The sequence below is a fragment of the Amborella trichopoda genome, chromosome 9, assembly GCF_054954075.1.
Source record: "Amborella trichopoda isolate Santa Cruz 75 chromosome 9, AtrichopodaSantaCruz75HAP2 v2.0, whole genome shotgun sequence".
Taxonomy (NCBI): Eukaryota; Viridiplantae; Streptophyta; class Magnoliopsida; order Amborellales; family Amborellaceae; genus Amborella; species Amborella trichopoda.
Genome location: NC_142344.1, coordinates 28,331,108 through 28,337,593, shown reverse-complemented (window position 1 = coordinate 28,337,593; position 6,486 = coordinate 28,331,108).

Sequence of the window (6,486 nt, the reverse complement as noted above, 5' to 3'; positions counted from 1 at the left end):
TACATGGTAACTACATGAAACATTTTCTAACTCAAATTAGACTCACAAGATCATTACGCCATGAACTTTCAGGGCCATCATAAGGATTTAGTGCTCGTTTCCATCAAGCAAAAGAAAGTAAACTTTTTGAAAAAATAGAGCACAATGACATTCATGCTAGCATATTCCTTGTACACAGTTCTATACCATCTCATGCCCAATTTGATGATTAAATTCAACCATCATTCATGTCTAAAACATGCTTGGATTCATACTTCATTCATATATGATTCATACATCATTCATGCTTTAATTCATGCTTCAATTCATACTTCAATTCATGCTTCAATTCATACTTATGGGTCTACAAGGTAGTGACCTACTTACCTCTTTGAGTCTCTAAATATGATCCCAAACTCCTTCCACAGTCCCCTCCACCAAGCTTTCTCAAACTCTCCAACAATGGCACAAAGGGCTAAGCTTGAGCTCCAAAATGTGAGGTGTAGAGAGAGAAACAGTGGTTTTGTACTCCAAAGGTGGGGAGATGACTTTCTATACTCGCAAAGTAACCTTTACATGGAAGGAAGGTTGACATTTGACGCTCAAAGCAGCATGTAGCCAACAGGTGGCCGGCTTCTTTCATGCACGGCCTTCTCTTCTTCTACTTCGTCGCGTGCCTTCTTCCTATATCGTCGTGCGCACACTCTCTCTTCTTCTTCCTATCGCCGTGTGCTTCCTTCCTTCTCTCCTATCGTCGCGCGCTCCCTTCTCCCATCACCACTCTCTTCCTTCCTTCTCTCCTATCGTCGCGCGCTCTCTTCTCCCATTGTCCCACGCTCTTTTCCTTCTCTCCTTATCATTGTGTGCTCTCTTCCTTCTCTCCTTATCACCGTGCGCTCTCTTCCTTCTCTCCTTATCTCTGTGCGCCTTCTTTCTTTGTCGCCGCACGCTCTCTTCTCCCATCGCCACGCGTGCGACTTCATTATGCTTAAAAAAAAAAGAGAAATTTGGGTCGTAACATATTAATTCACTGCTTTTTTTAGATTATCACCTATATATGTTAGATTTTGCTGTTACTACTAATTTTTTTATTTGGTGTAAGATATTTTTACGAACAATTCTTTGGTTCGTTTTCATCATTTAACCTGAAGTTTATCTCGACATTTCTTTTCACAGTGTAAGCCTTAAATTAAATATTTTACTATTACAAAGTCATGCCTTTTAGATCATTTGTCCCAATATTTCAAGAACATCTTGTTATCTTACTGAAGTAGGGACTGTCTTTTCAAAAAGAAAGAGAAAAGCTAATTGGGTGCTTTCTGGTCTCCTTGTATTAAGTAGTATTCGAGGAGAGAGGAACCAATAATTTTGCTTAAAAGATTCGTAGGTTGAGAAGCTCATTTGCTGTTCGTAATTTGAAATAATTTCTTTAAAAAAAAAAAAAGGAATTCAGAATTGGTTTTCCTGGGCTAAGATGAGATTCTAGTTTGTGACATCTTGCTTCAAACAATTGCAAAATTGCTTCTGATTAAGATAACTAGGAAATTTGTGGATGATTTTGGCTGTATATGCATCCTCTTGACTTCAATCCTAAAATTCTTGGTTCCATTACACAAAAAAATTAAGAAAATATTGTAAATTGAGCATCAGTTGTTCTATATGGTCTTTTGATTCAGATGGTTATGATTTTTTAGCTTCTTCTAACTCCAACAACTAATCAAACACAGATACGTAGAACTTCCTAACCATCCAGCAGGTTATCAAATGTATATATTTAGAAATTGAATCAAACGTATATATTTAGAAATTGTTTAACATTCCAGTAGATTATCAAATAAATAAACCTATAACTTCCCAGAACTTCCTAATCATCCAGTAGGTTATCAAACATCCTAACCATCCAGCAGGTTATCAAATGTATATATTTAGAAATTGAATCAAACGTATATATTTAGAAATTGTATATATTTAGAAATTGAATCAAACGTATATATTTAGAAATTGTTTAACATTCCAGTAGATTATCAAATAAATAAACCTATAACTTCCCAGAACTTCCTAATCATCCAGTAGGTTATCAAACATATGTATATAAAACTTGTTTAACATTCCAGCAGATTATTAAACAAAGAAACTCAGAACTTCTTATAGCGACTTCTTCTTCTTCTTCCCAGTAAAGAAGAACTATCAAACAAAGAAACTCGAAACTTCTTATAGTGACTACTTCTTCTCAATAAAGAAGAACTTCCAATTTTCAGGGAACATTTACCTTCCAATGGAATTCCGAGTCGCTACAGTGAACATAGGGAACATTTACCTTCCAATGGGATTCCTAGTCCCTACAGTGAATATGGAATTTTGAAGTAGCTTTCTTATAAAATTATAATTGTGAGCCCTAACCCCACCACCCACTTGTCACATTTGAATCATGCTTACCTCATCATCGGTCAAAAGTCCCTACTCTCGCATCGTGCTCGCCGCAGGGCTCCAAGGCACCATTGCATTAATGATGACATTGAGGCCACCTTTTATGGTGGCATTCTCTCTCAAAAATCTTTGATGTGGGACCATTCGAAGGGTAGGTTTTGCACCTTATGAAGCTATCTCTTTTACTTAGATTTGTTATGAAATAATTAACAAAATAAATTTTTTTAAGATTAATAATATTTATTCATTTTTTTATAATGTACAAAAAAAAAATAGTACACATAGTTAAGTTTTAATTACGTATAATTACATAAAGAAATTATATTTAATTCATATACAAAAATTAGTATAATTATATTGAAAGTCGTATTGTTTATTTATCTTAATAACTAGTAATCATATGAATATGATCACAATAAAATTTATAGAGGATTTTATTTTGTTTTTAATTATATGATATAGAAGCATTTTCTATTAATTTTTAACCATGTTTATTATTATATTATAATTAACAATATAAATTGATAACCAAATCTTGTATTTTATTTATTAATTTATTTAGATTATAAATTTTGTAATATATTTTTTTTTATATAATTGTAAATAAGATTTTTTAAATTAGATGATATTACATGATATTTTAGATTTTTTATTTATATAATAAAATAATTATAAAATATGAAGTTATGAACCAACAACTTCAATTTCAATATATACTATTATACTTAGTTAGGTAGTAATAATTTTGGATGAGTAAAACGAATAATAAATGTTTGATACTTTGATGTGATGCTAATTTTACTTTATGCGTATAATAAAATGATGATAAAATAATAAAATACAAACCAATAATTCTAATTTCAATGTATAATATCGTATTTAGTTAGGTTTTAATAAATGTTTGATGAGAAACTTCATACAAGGAAAGAACATCTCAATATTCGCTTATTTATGCAAAAAAATAAAAGTTATTAATGTAGTACCCTCATTTTTTATTGGATTCCTAAAAAATAATATTTATCATGATTTTTAATAATTTTTTGAATTTTTTTTAAGGCCGAATCCAACCGATTCTCCATCTGAAATGCCGATTCACCGATCTATATGAGTTTTTTGGGTGCCCGATCCGTGGCACCGATTCGTTTTTTAAACCATTGATTAAGGCTAGTGTATTCAAGTTCTATAGAGAGAGAGAGTTTAAGAGATAAAGTTTGAGAAGAAGTTAATGTGAATTTTGCTTTTTAAAGAGAGAAAGTAAGAAAAAAATGCTATCTAGGTTTACTTCTTGTGGTTGATTAGTGGGTTTCATTATTGCCTTCAACTTGGGTCACAACTGTTGGGTTCTTCGTCCATACAAGCATGGGCTGTTCAGGGGTTTTTGGAGCCATGTATGGGGATCTTTCTCTGAAGTTTTTAGAAAGCATAGATGACAAAAGAGAAAGAAAGCTAAGATTCAAGCTACACTAGAAAGCCAAAAGAAATTTGATTCCAAGGCATATTCGATTCATTCAAAGGAGAACTCCAAAAAAAATTTAAGATAAATGAGAGAAGCTGATTTTCTTTTATTTTTAGCACACTTTGATCTTTTCTCACTCTCAGAAGTTCATCCCCTCCAAAAGAGTGAGTCTGCCCTTGTTTTGTCTTGTCCCTCCTAGGAAATTCAGGAATCAGAACAGACGGGACATGTTAGGTTCTTGAATCAAATATTTGCTATACAAGAATTTCTTGTATGTCTCTTCCTTCTTTTTATTTATTTATTTATTTATTTATTACATTGTTTTCTTCTTGCACCATTGCTGAACATTAAAGAAATTGGATTTTTTTCATTAACAACTCCGTTGAATTGTCTCTACAGGGCATATATTTTGTGTGACCTTGTAACTAGAGAAAAAGAATTATTTATATTCCATTGAATTGTCTTTTTCTACGTCCTTCTCTCTCATCAAACACTTACTTGCCCCATTTCTCACTCTGAAACCATTTCATATTTCCACAGCCCCTAAAATTCCAGATTGGTGAATGCCTCTTATAAACCAGACTTCATCTCTCTTCCGAGTAAAAGAGATAAAACTAAGTCGAGAAATTCGTAGAATTATTTTGAAACTCTATTGTGTCCCTCACATATGCGTCCTTCGATGATGTAACCACGAAAGGCATTACTGTTTCTTTGATCGAGCTACAATAATCCATGTTTATAGTTTTTGCTATTATGGTGTTTTTATTCCATAAGAAATCTGGTAGTTTTTTTTTTTATAAATAGAAAAAAACAAAACAATAATTTAATTACACTCTCATTAAAAAGGGAAAAATAACAATTTTTCTCTAAAAAGTCTGGCGTGGATGTGGGAAGGCTAAAGACAAAAGCTAAAATTTGAGAGGGCCCAATTCTAAAAAAACAAATCATGAATTTTTTTTTTCTTAAAAATCTTTATAGTTTGTTTTTAAATTGAAGGAGAGGGGGGAGAAAGTTGCTTTAGAAGCGAACTTTCTAGCTCATCACCCACTCCTATACTTTTTTTTGGGCAAATACCAACTCTTATACTTCTTAAACCTTTTTACAACATTCAATAAATTTTTTTTATAATTTTTTTTTATTAGCAAATAATTTTTTGAATTTTAATTTTTACCGATGCATTGTGGCTACACATGTGTTCTCTCCCATACATATGGTCGACATGGGCTTTCTGCCGGTCCCAAGATGTCTCGAGTCGAAGACCCGGTTCGGCTGGAAAGGCCCTCCCTCATAATAACCACATGCTGGGCGTGCGGATAGATAACAACGATGAGAAAATTTTTGTGTGACGACTAAGGTGCCAAGAGCCTACCTCATCGTCGGGTTCGCAGGACACGTCTACGTAAAGTTACCCTCTTATATCGTTAGAGAAAGCCTCCCAAGCTTCTGTAGTGTCGGGTTCGTAGGACACGTCTACGTAAAGTTACCCTCTTATATCGTTAGAGAAAGCCTCCCAAGCTTCTGTAGCTTGGTTTGAGTTCAACCCCCTTTCCTTTCCTTGCTCTGCTTGCTTTAAATTCCTGCAAAGTTATCTTCAATTAGGCTCGATGGGATAAAAATCAATTTAAAAATGAATTAAAAAAAATGCAAATTGAAATAACTTAGACTTAGAGATGCAACAAATTTAAATGAGGCTAACCAAAATCAGGCAGCCTTCCAGCATCACCTCTCCCAAGAGGCATTACCGGTTAACAGAGAAAGGTACTCGATTTATAATCGAAGTACCCCGGATGATTCAGGAGAACAGAGTCCATGGGTAAAACCCATCACGAATTGTTTTTGAAGAGCTTCCTTATGCCATATGCATGACCATGATAAAGAACATGAAATATAAAAGATCACACATAAAGATGGTGATGAATAATAAGCATTCTTTGAAAGTACGCAGGTTCCTTAAAGATGCTAGAATCAAATAAAATGAGTGCCAACATGTGATAGAAATGAAGATTTAGAGAGTAAAGAGATGATGCAAGGGTTTTAAGCAAATATGATGGAGTAAAAACTTTATTAAGGAGAACTATCTTAAAAGAAACAAGGAGTAGTTAGGCTTTTTAATAAACAAAATAAGAAAGAAATGAAGAAATACAAATGAGTGAAGAATGAAGAAGAAGAGGAAAAAGAAGAGTAAGAAAAGAAAGGGAGTGAAGTAAGAGATGGGAGAGAGAAGAGAGGGAGAGAATTGGGCCAGCCCAGACTGCAGGACCGAGAGGGTTATAGAGAGAGAAGAGAGAGAATGAGAGAAAAAGGAAGAGAGAGAGATGGGGAAGAGAGAGTTAGGCGAGAGAGAGTGAGATAGAAGAGGGGAACGGAGGGACAATGAGAGGAAGAGAGGTAAAGTGAAAGAGGAGAAAAGGAGAGAATTGGGCCTACAGCCTAAGCAGCGGGCCCGAGAGAGTTATAGAGAGAAAGAGGAGAAAGAAAAAGTGAGAGATCGGGGGAGAGAACAAGTAAAAAAAGAGAGAGAAAGAGAGAGAGATATGAGGATAGAATGAAAGAAGAGAGGGGAGAGAGTGCTTGAGAGACAGAGAGTGAGAAGGAGAACAAGATGGGAAAGAGAGAGAGAGAGA